Raw genomic sequence first — 17,085 nt, 5'->3', positions numbered from 1 at the left:
TAAAAACAATAATCCTTTTTTCAGTTGCAACAAAAAATTAAAATACTTAAGAACAAACATAACAAAGAATGTAAAGGACCTATATAATGAAAACTACAGAGAATTGTTAACAGAAATAAAAAAGGTAGAATGAAATGGAAAAATATTCCTTGTTCTTGGATTGGAAGAATAAATATAGTTAAAATGACCTTATTACCCAAATCATTATACAAATTTAATGCAATACCCATCAAAATTCCAATGTCATTTTTTAAAGAAATGGAACAAAAAATTATCAAGTTTATATGGAACTATAAAAACCCAAATAGCAAAAGAAATCCTAAGGAAAAAGAAGAAAGCTGGAGTATTACAATATCTGTCTTCAAATTTTATTATAGAGCTACAATAATCAAAACAGCATGGTACTGGCAAAAAAATAGACACCCAGACCAATGGAACAGAATAAAGAGCCCAGAAATAAAACCACATGTATATGGTCAAATAATCTTTGATAAAGGAGCCAAAAACACACAATGGAGAAAAGAAAGCCTCTTCAATAAATGGTGCTGGTACCGTAAGAAGCTAGAAAAAGCTCAAATAAACAACTTGACCCTCCATCTAAAAGAATTAGAAAAACAACAAGTAAAGCCCAGAGGTAGTAAAAGGAAAGAAATAATAAAGATCAGAGTGGAAATAAATGACGTAGAGACTAAAAAAAAAACAAAAACAATGCAGAGGATCAATGAAACCAAGAGCTGGTTCTTTGAAAAGGTAAACAAGATAGATGAACCTTTAACCAGACTCACCAAGAAAAAAAGAGAGAGGACTCAAATAAACAAAATTAGAAATGAGAGTGGAGAAATAACAACTGACACAACAGAACTAAATACAAAGGACTGTAAGAAAATACTATGAAGAACTGTATGCCAAAAAATTAGACAACCTAGGTGAAATGTACAAATTCTTTGAAACATATAACCTTTCAAAAATCAAAATAGAAGAATCAGAAAACCTAAAGAGACTGATTACAACAAATGAGATCGAAACAGTTATCAAAAACCTCCCAAAAAACAAAAGCCCTGGGCCAGATGTCTTCACAATTGAATTCTACCAAATATTCAAGAAGAACTAACTCCTATCCTTCTCAAGCTATTTCAAAAAATTCAGGAGGAAGGAAGACATCCAAGCTACTTTTATGAAACAACCATAATTCTGATTCCAAAACCAGGCAAATACAACATAATGAAAGATTAATATCCCTGATTAACTTAGATGCTAAAATCTTCAACAAAATATTACCAAAGCAGATCCAGCAGTACACCATGATCAAGTGAGATACTCTGGGGAGGCAAGGCTGGTACAATATTCTCAAATCAATCAGTGTGATTCATCACATAAACAAAAGGAAGGAGAAAAACCACATAATAATTTTAATACATGCAGAAAAAGCATTTGATAAAATCCAGCACCCATTCATGATCAAAACTGTCAGCAAAGTGGGAATACAGGGAACATATCTCAACATGATAGAGTCCATCTATGACAAACCCGCAGCCAACATCATACTCAACGGGCAAAATTAAAAACAATCCCCTTAAGATCAGGAACAAGGCATGGGTGCCCCCTTTCACCACTCTTATTCAACATAGTTCTGGAAGTCCTAGCCACAGTCATCAGACAAAAAGAAGAAATAAAAGCATCCAAATTGGAAAAGAAGAAGTAAAAGTAACATTATTTGCAGATGATATGATATTGTATATAGAAAACCCTAAAGTCCCAGTCAAAAAACTACTGGACCTGATAAATTAATTCTGCAAGGTGGCAGGATATAAAATTATAACTCAGAAATCAGAGGCATTTTCATACACCAACAATGAACTGTCAGAAAGAGAAATTAAGAAAACAATCCCCTTCACTATTGCAACAACAAAAAAATAATAAAGTACCTAGGAGTAAATTTAACCAAGGAGATTAAAGACTTGTACTTGGATTATAAAACATTGATTAAAGAAATCAAGGAAGATCAAACAAGTGGAAGCATATACCATGCTCATGGTTATAAAGGATAAACATCATTAAAATGTCTATATTACCCAAAGCAATTTATAAATTCAATGGAATATCAATTAAAATACTAATGACATACTTCAAAGATATTGAACACATATTCCAAAAATGTATATGGAACCAAAAAAGAACACTAATAACCTCAGCAATCTTGAAAAGGAAGAATAAAGTGGGTGGTATCACACTTCCTGATATCAACTTATACTAAAGGCCATTGTACTCAAAACAGCATGGTACTGGCATAAGAACATGCACATAGATCAATGGAACAGAACAAAGATCCCAGAAATAATCCCACAGCTTTATGGACAATGGATATTTGACAAAGGAGGTAAGAGTATACAATGGAGTAAAGACAGCTTCTTCAACAAACAGTGTTGGGAAAATTGGACAGCTACCTGCAAAAAAATGAAACTAGATGACCAATTTACACCATTTACAAAAATAAGCTTAAAATGGATAAAAGACTTAATGTAAGCCGTGAAACCATAAGCATCTTAGAAAAAAACATAGGCAGTAACCTCTCTGACATCTCTAGCAGCAATATATTTGCTGATTTATCTCCACGAGCAAGTGAAATAAAAAACAGAATAAACAAATGAGACTATATCAAACTAAAAAGCTTTTGCACAGCTAAAGAAAATATAAACAGAATAAAAAGACAAACTACACAATGGGAGAACATATTCGACAATACATCTGGTAAGGGGTTAATAGCCAAAATTTATGAAGAACTTGTAAAACTCAACAACAGGAAGATAAACAATCCAATCAAAAAATGGGCAAAGAAATGAATAGACACTTCTCCAAAGAGGACATACAGGTGGCCAATAGGCAGATGAAAAAATGCTCAACATCATTAATCATTAGAGAAGTGCAAATTCAAACCTCAATGAGATATCACCTCACACCAGTCAGAATGGCGCTCATTAACAAAACAACAGAGAATAAGTGCTGGCAAGGATGTGGAGAAAAGGGAACTCTCCTGCACTGCTGGTTGGAATGCAGACTGGTGCAGCCACTGTGGAAAACAGTACGGAGATTCCTCAAAAAATTAAAAATGGAACTGCCTTTTGACCAAGCCATCCTACTTTTAGAAATATATCCCCAAAACACCATAGCACTGATTCAAAAGGAGAAATGCACCCCCATGTTTATGGCAGCATTGTTCACAATAGCAAAGATCTGGAAACAGCCCAAGTGTCTGTCAATGGACAAGTGAATTAAAATTTTTGGTACATATATACTATGGAATACTATGGGGCCATGAAAAAGAAGAAAATCTTACCTTTCGTGACAACATGGATGGACCTGGAAACTATTATGTTAAGTGAAACAAGCCAGGCAGAGAAAGAAAAATATCATATTACCTCACTCATTTCAGGAATCCAAGGAACAATGAGAACTGAGGAACAGAATTGAGAGAGAGGAGGGATCAAAGGGACCAGAGGAAAAAAGGACAGAGGGAAAGGGGATGATAGGATGGGATAAACCTGAAGGGAAAGGGGGAGGGCACTGTAGGGAAGGGGGTAAGGGAGATGTTGAGGGGAATAGGGGGGAGGGGAGATGCATTCAGGGTGACCCTAGAACCTATGTATACACAAGAAATTAAAATCAATAAAAAATAGTATATTATAAACTAAAAAAATAAAAATAAATAAAATAAAATTAGAAGTATACTGGCCAAGATCCTGCAATCATAAAAACAAAATAAATAAATAAATGGTGCTGGAAAAACTGGAAAGCCACATGCAAAAGAATAAAACTCAACTACAGTTTGTCCCCTTGTACTAAAATTAATTCAAAATGGATCAAAGACATAAATGTAAGACCTGAAACAATAAAGTACATAGAAGAAAACATAGGTACTAAACTGATAGACCCTGGCCGTTGAGAACATTTTTATGAATTTGACTCCAAAGGGAAGGGAAATGAAGGCAAAGATAAATGAATGGGACTACATCAGACTAAGAAGCTTCTGCACAGCAAAAGAAATTGACAACAAAAGAGAAAGCCAACTAAATGAGAGATGATATTTTCAAACAACAGCTCAGATAAGGGCCTAATAACCAAAATATACAAAGAACTCATAAAACTCAACAACAAACAAGCAAACAATCAAATAAAAAAATGGGAAAAGAACATGAACAGACACTTCTCCCAGGAAGAAATACAAATGACCTATAGATATATGAAAGGAATCTCATCTTCATTAGTTATTAGAGAAATGCAAATCAAAACTACAATGAATTACCACCTCACGCCTGTTAGATTAGCTATTATCAACAAGACAGGTAATAACAAGTGTTGGAGAGGCTGTGGAGAAAAAGGAACCCTCATTCACTGTTGGTGGGAATGTAAAGTAGTACAATCATTATGGAAGAAAGTATGGTGATTCCTCCAAAGTTAAGAATAGAACTACCATTTGACCCAGCAATCCCTGTACTGGGAATATACCCCCAAAACTCAGATACACTGGTACGTAAAGACACACGCACCCCATGTTCACTGCAGCATTTTTCACAGTGGCCAAGACACGGAAACAACCAAAAAGTCCTTCAATAGATGATTGCATAAAGAAGATGTGGCACATATACACTATGGAATACTACTCAGCCATAAGAAATGATGACATCGGATCATTTACAACAGCAGTTCTCAACCTGTGGGTCGCGACCCTGGCGGGGTCGCCTAAAGCCATTGGAAAATACATAATGCATATCAGGTATTTATATTCCAAATCATAACTGTAGCAAAATTACAGTTATGAAGTAGCCACCAAAATTATTTTTTGGTTTGGGGTCACCACAACATGATGAACTGTATTGCCGGTCATGGCATTGGAAAGGTTGAGAACTACTGATATAAAACAACATGGATGGACCTTGTTAACATTATACTGAGTGAAATAAGTAATCAGAAAAAAAACTAAGAAATGTATGATTCTATACATATGTGGGACATAAAAATGAGACTTATGGACATGGACATGAGTATGGTAGTTACCAGGGGGAGGGGAGGAGAGAGAGGGGGTGGGGGAGGGGAGGGGCACAAAGAAAACCAGATAGAAGGTGATGGCAGATTATATGATTTTGGGTGATGGGTATACAACATAATCAAATGTGAAAATGACCTGGAGATGTTTTCTCTGAATATATGTACTCTAATTGATCAATGTCACCCCGTTAAAATAAATTGTCTAAATAAAATTTTTAAAAAATTTTTCAAACCAAAGATACACTTATTTTCAAAGTGTTTTGAGGACCTCCCTCCTGTGTGTAAAAATCCTTTCAAGTTCTCTTACTGTTTTTGAAATGACTGATTCTGAATTACTTGTAAGGTTGAACATCTCTTTCTGTTTCCTAGACATTCATCTGTTTTCTTGGAGATTCTCTGTACTTTTAGTCTGTTTCCAGAGGTTTCTGATGGAATAAATTTAGGATAGGATGTGAAAAATAAAATAAAAGGGCTGGCAAAAGGGAGGTTATGATAGGGGAATGATGAGAGAAGGAAGATGGGGGCCAAAATTGTTCTTAGGCCCAATTCCCAGAGTTTCCCCTTGAACTTGACCACCTCTTTACTTTGACTTAAGTTCTGTTTTATTCCCCTTTTCCAACCAGGCCAGATTTATTAGGATCCTCTCCCTCTTTTTCTATGGTAATTTGTTCTACGTATAACCTTCTTTTTCAGTTATTTTATCTGAAGGCACTCGAGCCAGAACGACAGAACAGCCTCAGCCTCTGCCAAGGAACAACATGCTATACAGAAGGAGATGATAACCATATTTCAAATTTAAAAAATACTGATATTGTGGTGTGAGTAGCTATACACTTGCAGCTGAAGGAGAATTCCACCACCACTACCAAGCCAGGAAGCCAGAGACTTGGGACATCAATTAAAATCTAGCTGGATTTTAGCTCCCAGTTCTGTCTCAGTTCCTAGTTGTTTCTATTTCAGACCTTTCCAGGCAACTGTGGTTCTTATACTGCAAAGGACAGGCCTTCCCTCACCTTCCTCCCAGTGTTTAACCAAGGCTATTTATTCCACACAAAAATTAGGTTGCAGATGGAATTCACTATTTATTCCTTTTCTGTTCAAAGAAAGAGGGCATGTGCTTTTGTTTTTAAACATGTAAATCCACAAAGATGAAGGGAATGGGAAAAGGTCTCTTAAAAAAACACAGATTTTAACATAATTTGAAAAGTCAAAAGTAATACAGGCATAGTTATTAAATGTGAGAGAGCCACAGACTGTGTTGGGTGGGGGTGGGACACACAGAAACAGATATGGATCACAGGGAGTTTGTTTGTTTGGCAGAACCCTGGAATGTCATAGGATTCAAAGATACCAGTTACTGTGAAGGAGGAGTTACTGTGACTTGGGCCAAAAAACATGGAGACATAAAAAGCTCTGTGGGAAAAGTTCCTACCGTCTCCCAGCCTCATCTCTTACACCTTCCACCCTATTCACACAGAGTATCCCTCACCCTTGCAAGAGAACAGAGACTACCCTGAAGAACATGGAAACTCTTCAAAAATTCCAAACTATTTTATTCAGGGGTCTCCCATCAGATTATTTTCCTCCTCATCTTTCTCACCCTAATGCAAAGGCTTCTAATTTATCAGCCCTGCCTGTAAACTCCCGAGTTAGTTTTTCTGAGCTGCATTTTTAAATAATGAACAGGCTGGCAAGGATCACTAAATGTTTAAAGTAAATGAGTCAGTTTTATGTAAATTTGGTTAGGCTATAGTTATCCAATCACACATTAATCTAGGTATCGTTGTGGGGTATTTTATAGAAGTTCTTAACTTTTACAATCAGTTGACTTTAAGCAAATGTCCTTGAAAACCTGGATGACCTTATCCAATGGATTAAAAACCTTAAACAGCAAAAAGGAGCTTTGCCTGAGGACCAAGAAAGTCTAACTCAAGCCTGTAAATTAGCACCTGCTTAAGGTGTTGATTTCAAATCCACCTAGATGGCCCCATGAATGCCAGTGCTTAAACCAAATCCTTGAAATAAATTTGTCTGACTCTCTATCTCCCTTTTTCTATTGATAGATAGATATGTATGTGTACACACACACACACACACACACACACACACACACATACACACACACATCCTACTGGTTGTGTTCCAGTGGTAAAGCCTTGACTGCAAAAAGAGACCAAGATAAATAGTGAAAATGATCTGCCCCACCTCCTACCTTACCAAACTCATGTGTTCTTACTCTGCCTTTTGGTGCACATTATCCAGTCACACTAGTCATCTTGCCATTCCTTTAGCATGGCATGTTTTTGCCCTTCTCAGAGCCCAGGAACCCTGCAGCTGCCTGCCACTGTAATGGTTTGCATGGCCTACACCTGCCCAAACCATTCCAATTAGAACAGACATACACACTCCATACTCCCACATGCCTCATCTATTGCAATGATTTTTTTTTGCATTCATAGCAACAATTACTTCCTAAAATTATATATTTGCACTTATTAGGCTATTATCTGATTGTTTCCACTAGTATGGAAGCGCCAGGACAGGGACCTGTTGTTCCTTGTTCACTGTTGTATTGCCATCACCTAAAACAGTGCCTGATCTTTTATTGAAGAGTTGATATCAGATGGATGGGTAAGTCAAAAAAAAACCATGGAAGTAACAGACATAATTCAGGGAACAGAGAACTTTAAACACAATAGTAAGGGTTTATACACTGAAAGATTGAAGTCATTGTAATCCACAAACAATAATTGGATACCATGAAAAGGGAATAATCAAAGAACAAAAAAGATAGCTCTTAGAACTGAAAATAATTGCCAAATTTTAAAAAATTCATTGAAATGACCCATTTTAAGCTATTAATTCAATGTCACTGAATGCCAAGTTAAGAAGAGAGGTGCAAAATCAGGTCTCAGAGGTTGTTTCGAGCCAGTTACAGTATACCACTGACAGATGCAGGTGGGCTGTTGGGTTAGAAGCTGTGATCATTCAAATCCCTATTCAGAAATGTAGGCTTATTTTCCCATCTGTTGAAAATTCTGCCAGATATAAGTTTTTACCTATCAGCCACCTGCAAGGATTGTCTCAGCTAAAAAGACCCACCTAACCTAATGTCACTGCCCCTGCAAGGGCAACCCATATCCAGTGACATGGGAGATCAAGGCCGAGCAACTTTGTCCCAAATAGGGCCCACTCTGAAAAAATAGCCCATCTTCAGAACTTTCTCTTGGGTTGTATGGGGCTTCTATTGAGGATTCTTTACAGTTTGATATTTTCCTCTGCCCGATTCATCTTTCTTCTCTTCCTTATTCTTGTGCAAGTGCTAATTTCAGTAACATGCCTTCATAAAACTCCTATATCTATTTTCTCTTTGAAGACATGAGTTGAAGTCATCAGATGATAATGAGGAGGAGGAATGAGTGTAGGAATTTTGAGGAAAGAAAGAGGGGTGAAATAGTCATTTTAGAGCAGAAAACTGATTTTCTAGTCAAGTCTAGAGTAGTATTGTCTGATGGTGTTGAGTGAGAGAAAAAAGACACAGAGAAGCAATTCTGGAGACTCATTATTTCACAGGAGGCCAAGAAAAAAAGAAAACAAAAATATTGTAATTTTATATAATTATGGATGATAATTACACTTTTTGTGGTGATCATTTTACAGTGTAAAAAATATCAAATTGTTATATTGTACTCTTGAAACTAATACAATGTTATAAAATTTAAAGTTTTCCCTCTATAGACAGTGTACTAAAAAAAAAGTGAGAAATGTCACTGTATTATTTTAGAAGATTGTCCTTAAGACCTATTTGTCTTTGCTCTCCAAATCTATGCTTCCCACTACCTTCTAGGAACCAAAGCAGCTTCTGGACATTTGGTGCTTAAAAAATGTTCTTGTTCTTAAAAAGAACTAGAAACAAATAGTGTAAAGGTCTTTTCTCTAATGAAAATTAATTCTTTGGTGTCCAAATCTAAAAGCCAATCTTGTGTAAAGTTAGGCAACTTGAGGCAGTTTCTCAGAGAATGAGACCCTTGGATTCCATAAGGACTCCACCAAGGTACAGCTATGCCATGAAGCCTAGTCTCTCTCTCTCTCTCTCTCTCTCTCTCTCTCTCTCTCTCTCTCTCTCTCTCACACACACACACACACACACACACACACACACACACACACACACAATAAAAATATAACCAGATATGTTCCACTAGGAATCCCAAATTTACTACCTGTGAAGTCCTAATCCAGAATTGGGAAATTCCTGCTTGTCTTTCCTTGAAGTCCCTAATTATTTTAGGAGACACCTGCAGAGCAGAGAAAGAATAGGCAGAGAAATCTGAAGCAGGTTATTACAGTATGCATGCATAAATACAACCTTACAAGAGCTGCAACTTATCTGCAAATCAGTGGTCCTAGATGTGTAGGATTCTGAGGAAAAGGAAACTATTGCAAGAAATGGAAGTGACTAGCTATGGTGGATGCTATTTTATATAGAAATAGTCCAGGACTGACCCACTTGTGCCTAAATCCATACTATATATTACTCTAAAGTAAATACATCCTTACTAAAAGTATTACTATACTTAGATGAGTCACTGCTCATTCTCTGTTTCCTCAGCTAAAAGGAACCACAGTACATAACAGCCTGTCTCTCTGTCCACTGTGAGAGCAGTTTCATTGTTGCTCTTAACTTCAAATTTAGTAGTAAGATGTAGAAACATTGTTTCTGTCAGCAACTACAAACTTAGACAAGCCTTGATTTGAAGTAACTCAGAAAACATTTTTATAAATCATACACTGTATCACAGTAGAGGAAGAAACCTACAATTTTTTTATTTACAAGGATAACACTGGGGAAATGAAGTTTCTTTTAAAAAGAGCTAGTCTGCCAGATTCAAAGTAAACTATTTCAGTTCAAAATATACCGGGAGCTGGAGCACCTCCCAATCTTAAGATATATATATATGCAAATATGTGTACACCTAAAGGTTTATTAAAATACTATCACCCTTATTTAGTTCTTTATACTTACTTTTCTATTTTGATTTTTTTTTACTTCAGCTAAGACAGAAGAAGAAATGATTTATTGAACATATTACATTTAGCCACAACTGAGAACAGAACAAGTCCAGAACGTCACAGGTTCAGGGCAAAGGACGGAAAGAACTGTTTTGTGGGTCTCTCAAAAGTTGGCTGAGCCCTAGCCAGGTATCTCAGCTGGTTGGAGCATTGTCCTAACATTCTAAGGCTGTAGGTTCAATCCCCAGTCAGGGCACATAGAGGAACAGATCAAGGTTCCTGTTTCTCTTTCCCTCTGTATTCCTCTCTCACTAAAATCAATAATAATAATTAACAAAAAGTTGGCTGAGGCGATCAGATGGCAGTGTATGTTCTAGATCCATTGAGAAGTTCTAGACAGCAGGCATGCAGTACAACAATCTGTACCAGTGTCCTTGCGTTCTGGCTTTCCTTATTTCTGCTATTATGGTTCCACAGGCACACAAGCCTGTGGTGTACTTAGACCTATGCTTTATTTTTCTTTTATACTTCAGCCTCAGCATTTGTTTATTCCTCCATAATGCAGAGGTTTCTAAGAAAATGGTTTAAGGCTGAAAGCTTTATGCTTTTCTATCTTATCTACATTCATTTATGTCAATAACATATATATATATATGTACATATATACATATATTTAACTCATAACAAGAAAATACAAATCATTTAAAAATAGACTATAAATTTAGACTCTAGTGATCCTTTTAAGCTTAGCTCAGATCATGGCACTCTGTTCATAATGCTACAAACTTTCATTGAAACCAGAATAAAATCCAACATTCTTCCTTTGGCCTACAATGTACTACATGAGCTCATCCTTCCTGCCTCTCTAATTTCAACTCCTACCATTCTCCCTGCACTTTGGCAACATGAACTGTAAGCTCTCATAATAGAGTCTACGCATTTGTTGATCCCACTGCCAGGATTCCCCTTTATCCACATAATCTACATGGCTCTCTCTCTTGCTAGGTCAAATCTCTGCTCAAGGGTCAGCTTGCCAGAGAACTTCTTTCATTACAATATTGAAAATAGAACCCTTGTCCTTCTCTGAACATGTGCATTAATTTATAATCATGAAAACGTCCTTTGTAATGTAAAAAGATGTCATATTTGACACAGAACAATACTTCCAGATATATGGCAAAATGTAATTTTTCCTAATATATAAAGAGCTTACAAGTAAGAAGGAAAAAACAGGTGAAATATATTTTGAAGAATACTGTTAGCTGGGGGTAGGGTTGGAATATTTTTTTGAGTTGTGTTTAGAAAATTGAATTTAAAGGGGTAACATTGATCAATAGGAGTACAGAGGTTTCAGGTAAACATTTCTATAGCATTTGAACTGTTGGATGTGTTGTGTACCCATCATCCAAAGTCAAATCATTTTCCATCACTGTATATTTGTCCTTATTTATTCCAATCTCCCCCAAGCCCTCCCCCACAATCCCCTTCCCCTGGGAACCACTTCACTTTAATCTAACTACATAAGTTTCAATTTTATATCCCACTTATGTGTGTTATCATATGGTTCTTAGCTTTTTCTGATTTACTTATTTCATTCAGTATAATGTTCTCAAAGTTCATTGATATTTTCATAAGTGGCAAAATTCATCATTTCTTATGGCTGAGTAGTATTCCATTGTATATATGTACCACATCTTCTTCATCCAATCCTCTATCAAGGGACACTTTGGTGGTTTTCATGTCTTGGACATTATTAATAACGCTGAGATGAACACGAGGGTGCATGTGTCTTTACGTACCAATGTTTTTGAGTTTTTGGGGTAGACATCCAGTAGAGGGATTGCTGGGTCATATGGTAATTCTATTCTTAAGTTTTTGAGGAACTACCATACTTTCTTCCATAATGGTTGTACTAGTTTACATTCCAATCATCAGTGAATGAGGATCCATTTTTCTCCACAACCTCTCCAACATTTGTTACTACCTGGCTCATTGATAATCGCCAATCTAACAGATGTGAGGTGTTATGTTATTGTAGTTTTGATTTGCATTTCTCGAATAGCTAGTGAAGATGAGCATCTTTTCATATATCTGTTGACCATTTTGTGTGTCCTCTTAGGAAAGTGTCTGTTCAAGTTCTCTTCCCATTTTTTAATTGGATTGTTTGCTTGTTTGTTGCTGAGCTTTGTGAGTTATTTATATATTTGGGATATTAATCACTTATCAGAGCTGTTTGCAAATATCATCTCCCGTTTGGTTGGCTATTTGTTTTGTATTGGTTTCTTTTCCTGTGGAGAAGCTTTTTAGTGCAATATAGTCCCATTCACTTATTCCTACCTTTACTTCCCTTGCGTTTGGGGTTAGATTCATAAATTGTTCTCTATGGTCAAGGTCCATGAGTTTGGTACTTATGTTTTCTTCTATGTAATTTATTGTTTTGGACCTTATATTTGGTCTCTGATTCATCTTGAATTAAATTTTGTGCATGGGAACTGTAGTCAAGTTTCATTCTTTTGCATGTAGTTTTCCAATTTTCCCAGCACCATTTATTAAAGAGGCTTTCTTTTCTTCACTGTGTGTTTTTGGCTCCTCTGTCAAAGATTTTTTGTTTAGATATATGTGGTTTTATTTCTGGGCTCTTGATTCTGTTCCATTGGTCTGTGTGTCTGTTTCCCTGTCAATATCATACTGGTTTGAAATTCGTGGCTCTATAGTATAATTTGAAATCAGGTAGTATGACACTTCCGGTTTCATTCTTTTTCCTCAGGATTGCTTTGGCTATTTGGGGTGTTTTATGATTCCATACAAACCTGGTAGTTTTTTGTTCTATTTCTTCAAAAAAATGACATTGGGATTTTGATGGGGATTGCATTAAATTTGTATATTGCTTTGGGTAACCTGACTATTTTATGTATGTTCATTCTTCCAATCCATGAACATAGAATATTTTCCCATTTCCTTATGTCTTTTTTTTAACTTCATTCAATAATGTTTTGTCATTTTCAGTATGTAGGTCCTTCACATCCTTTGTTAATTTTATTCCTAAGTTTTGTTGTTGTTGCAATTGTAAAAGGAATCACTTTTTTTTTTTAGTTCATTTTACAATGTTTCATTGTTGGCATATAAGAAAGCAGTGGACTTTGCATATTGATTTTGTGCACTGCAACTTGACAGTATTCATTTATTGTTTATAACAGTTTTGTGGTAGAGTCTTTGGGTTTTTCTACATACAAGATCATGCCATCTGCAAGAAGTGATACTTTTACTTCTTTCCTGATATAGATGTCTTTTATTTCTTTCTCTTGCCTGATTGCTCTGGCTAAAACTTGCAGACCTATGTTGAATAAGATTGAAGAGACTGGGCATCCTTGATTTTAGAGAAAAAGCCTTCATTTTTTTACCACTTAGTATGATATTAGCTGTTAGTTTGTCACATATGTCCTTTAATATGTTGAGGTACTCTCTATTTCAATTTTATCGAGCGTTTAAAACATAAAGGGATATTGTTCTTGTCAAATGCCTTTCTGCATCCATAATAAGATCACATGATTTTTGTTCTTAGTTTTGTTGATGTGGTGTATTATATTGATTAATTTATATATGTTGACCCATCCTTGTGCTCCTGGAATGAAACCTACTTGATCATGATATATTATTTTTTAATGTGTTGTTGTATTTGAATTGCTAGTAGTTTGCTTAGAAATTTTGCATCTGTATTCACTAGAGATATTGGTCTGTAATTTTTTTTGTGTGTGTGTTGTACTTGCCAGGTTTTGGTATCAGGGTTATGTTGGCTTTGTAAATGTGTTAGGCATTGTTATTTTTTACTCTGTTTTTTGATGACTTTGAGAAGGATAGGTACCAAATCTTCTTTGAATGTTTGGTACAATTCTCTAGTGTAGCTAGCCATCTGGTTCTAGACTTTTATTTTTGGGAGGTTTCTGATAATTGTTTTTCTTTCATCCCTGCTAATGGGTCTAGGTTTTACACTTCTTCATGACTCAGTCTAGGAATATTGTATAGTTCTAGGAATTTATCCATTTCCTCTAGATTGTTAAATTTGGTGGCATGTACTCTTTCATAGTTTTCTACTATAGTCCTTTGTATTTCTATGGTATCTGTGATAATTTGTCCTCTTTTATTTCCGATTTTGTTTATATGAGTCCTTTATCTGTTTTCCTTATTGATTCTAGCCAAGAGTTTGTCAATTGTATTTGATTTTTCAAAGAACCAGCTCTTTGTTGTCCTTGTTTACACTATATATTTTTTTGTTCTCTATTTCATTTAGTTCTGTTCTATATTATTTCCTTTCTTCTACTGACTTTGGGCTGCATTTGTTTTTCTTTTTCTAGTTTTTTAAGGTGTGAAGTTAGGTAGGTTACTTGGAATCTCTCATATTTCTTGATATAAGTATGTAATGATACACACTTTTATTAATGGTTTCATTGTGTCCCATAAATTTTTAAATTTTGATAAGTCGTGTTGTGATTCTCATTTGTCTGTATATATCTTTTGATCTCTGATTTTATTTATTCTTTGACCCAGTCATTTTTTAGAAGTATGTTATTTACTTTCCACATTTTTGTGGGTTTATTTACTTGTTTTTTGAAGTTGAGGTCGAATTTTAAAGCGTAATGGTTGGAAAATATCCTTGGTGTACTTTTAATCTTCCTGAATTTCTTGATGTTAGTTTTGTGGCCCAACATATGGCCTATCCTTGAGAATGTTTTATTTGGTTTAGTGTGTTGTTTAAAGCTGATATTCCTGTATTGATTTTTCTGTTTGGATGATCTATCTAAAGCCATTAATGATGTGTTAAAATCTCTAAGTATGATTAATTTTTAGTCTATTTCTATTTTAGATCAGTTAGTAGATGTCATATATTTTGGTGCTTCCTGATTCTGTGAATATATTAATATATTAAGAAGTGTTATGTTTTCTTGATATAATGTCCCCTTTATCATTATGAAATGCTCATCTTTGTCTCTTGTTACCTTTGTTGTCTTGAAGTCAGCATTGTGAGATATGAGTATGGCTACACCTGCTTTTCTTTGGGTATTATTTGCTTGGAGAATCATTTTTCAACCTTTGACGTTGAGTCTACTTTTGTCCTTGCAGCTTAGATGTGTCTCTTGAAGACAGCATGTTTGTGTTTTGATTTCTGATTCAATCTGTTAATCTTAATCTGGGCTTCTTTATTGGTGAGCTCAGTCTATTTACATTTTTGGTAATTATTGATACTTGAGGATTTCTGATCACCATTTTATGTTTGATTGTTTGTTTTGTTAGCTCTGTGTCTCATTTGGTTCTTCTCTTTATAGTTTCTGCAGTTGTTTTTGTGTGGTTGTTTTGCATACTTTATTCTCCTGTTTCTTCTTATTTTTTAAGCTGCGGGTTTCAGTATTGGATTTTTTGTGGGTGGTTACCATTAGGTTTTTAAGAAAAACGTTGTTACATATGCAAAAGTTCTTTGTCTTATGTGTTTCTTCACTTCATCCTCCTTTGCTACTGCCGATCTTTATCCTCTCCCCTTTTATGTTCTTGTTTTCACAGATTATCCTTGTTTTTATTCTGATCTTGTTTGAGTTTTTACTTGTAGCTTTGATTTGTTCTTTGTATCTAGTTGAATAACCCCATTGAGTATTTCTTGCCTTGGTGGTTATATGTTGGTAAATTCTCTCAGCTTCCAAATGTCTGCAGAAATTTTTATTTCTCCTTCATATTTGAAGGATAATTTCAGTGGATATGTTATCCTTGGCTGGTAATTCCTCTCTTTCAGTACTTTGAATGTTTGGACCCATTCTCTTCTGGCTTGAAGAGTTCCTGCTGAGAAGTATAATGATAACCTAATTGGCCTTTCTTTATATGTTATGTGTTTCTTTTCCCTAGCTGCCTTGTAGGTTCTTTCTTTGTCACTGATTTTTGACAATTTTATTATGATCTGCCTTGGAGGTCTGTTTGGGTTGAGGTAACTCAACATTCTGTATGCTTCTTGAATTGAGGCTCAAACTCTTTCTATAGGCTTGGGAAGGTGTCATTATTTATTTATTAGAATTGGCTCTCCGGCCCTGGCCGGTTGGCTCAGCGGTAGAGCATCGGCCTGGCGTGCAGGGGACCCGGGTTCGATTCCCGGCCAGGGCACATAGGAGAGGCGCCCATTTGCTTCTCCACCACCCCCCCTCCTTCCTCTCTGTCTCTCTCTTCCCCTCCCGCAGCCAAGGCTCCATTGGAGCAAAGATGGCCCGGGTGCTGGGGATGGCTCCTTGGCCTCTGCTCCAGGCGCTAGAGTGGCTCTGGTCGCGGCAGAGCGACGCCCCGGAGGGGCAGAGCATCGCCCCCTGGTGGGCATAGCATCGCCCCTGGTGGGCGTGCCAGGTGGATCCCGGTCAGGCGCATGCGGAGGTCTGTCTGACTGTCTCTCCCCGTTTCCAGTTTCAGAAAAAAAAAAAAAGAATTGGCTCTCCATTTTCTTCTCCCTCTCTTCTTCTTCTGACATAACCATTATTCTTATCTTGCTCTTTCTGATGGAGTCAGACAAATTTCATACAGCTCTCTATTTCTTTTAAATCATGAATTTCTCTCCTCTCTATAGCATCTCTAGTTGCCTGTCATTGTGTTGTTGTTAGTGGTCAGGGCCTCATTAAGAGGATCCACAAAGGAATGAGGCAGCAACAATACTGCAAGTGGAGGACTCCAATCTCTCCTGGATTGAGGTGCCTTGAAGAGATCAGCTATCCAATTTATTAAGCAGAAGTATGTCATTTTCCATAAGAAACTAACAAGCAGAATATAGTATATAATTTTATTATTTAGTTTTGCAAAACTGATTAGAATTCTCTTGCCCTTTCTGAGACATAACACCACACCATCTTCTGTCTGATTCATGACCTGCAGAAAGCTCCAGCAGGGCCAAGCATCATGTCCCTGGGCCTTCCCTGGATGCACACAACTGCCTTCAGTCACGTATGCTTGGCCCCGACCTTCACATCCTCAGGATGGGAACAGAAAGTCACTCGGTGATTTGGGTTT

This window comes from Saccopteryx bilineata, chromosome X (genome assembly GCF_036850765.1).
Source record: "Saccopteryx bilineata isolate mSacBil1 chromosome X, mSacBil1_pri_phased_curated, whole genome shotgun sequence".
Lineage (NCBI taxonomy): Eukaryota > Metazoa > Chordata > Mammalia > Chiroptera > Emballonuridae > Saccopteryx > Saccopteryx bilineata.
Note: the sequence above shows the minus strand (reverse complement) of the source record.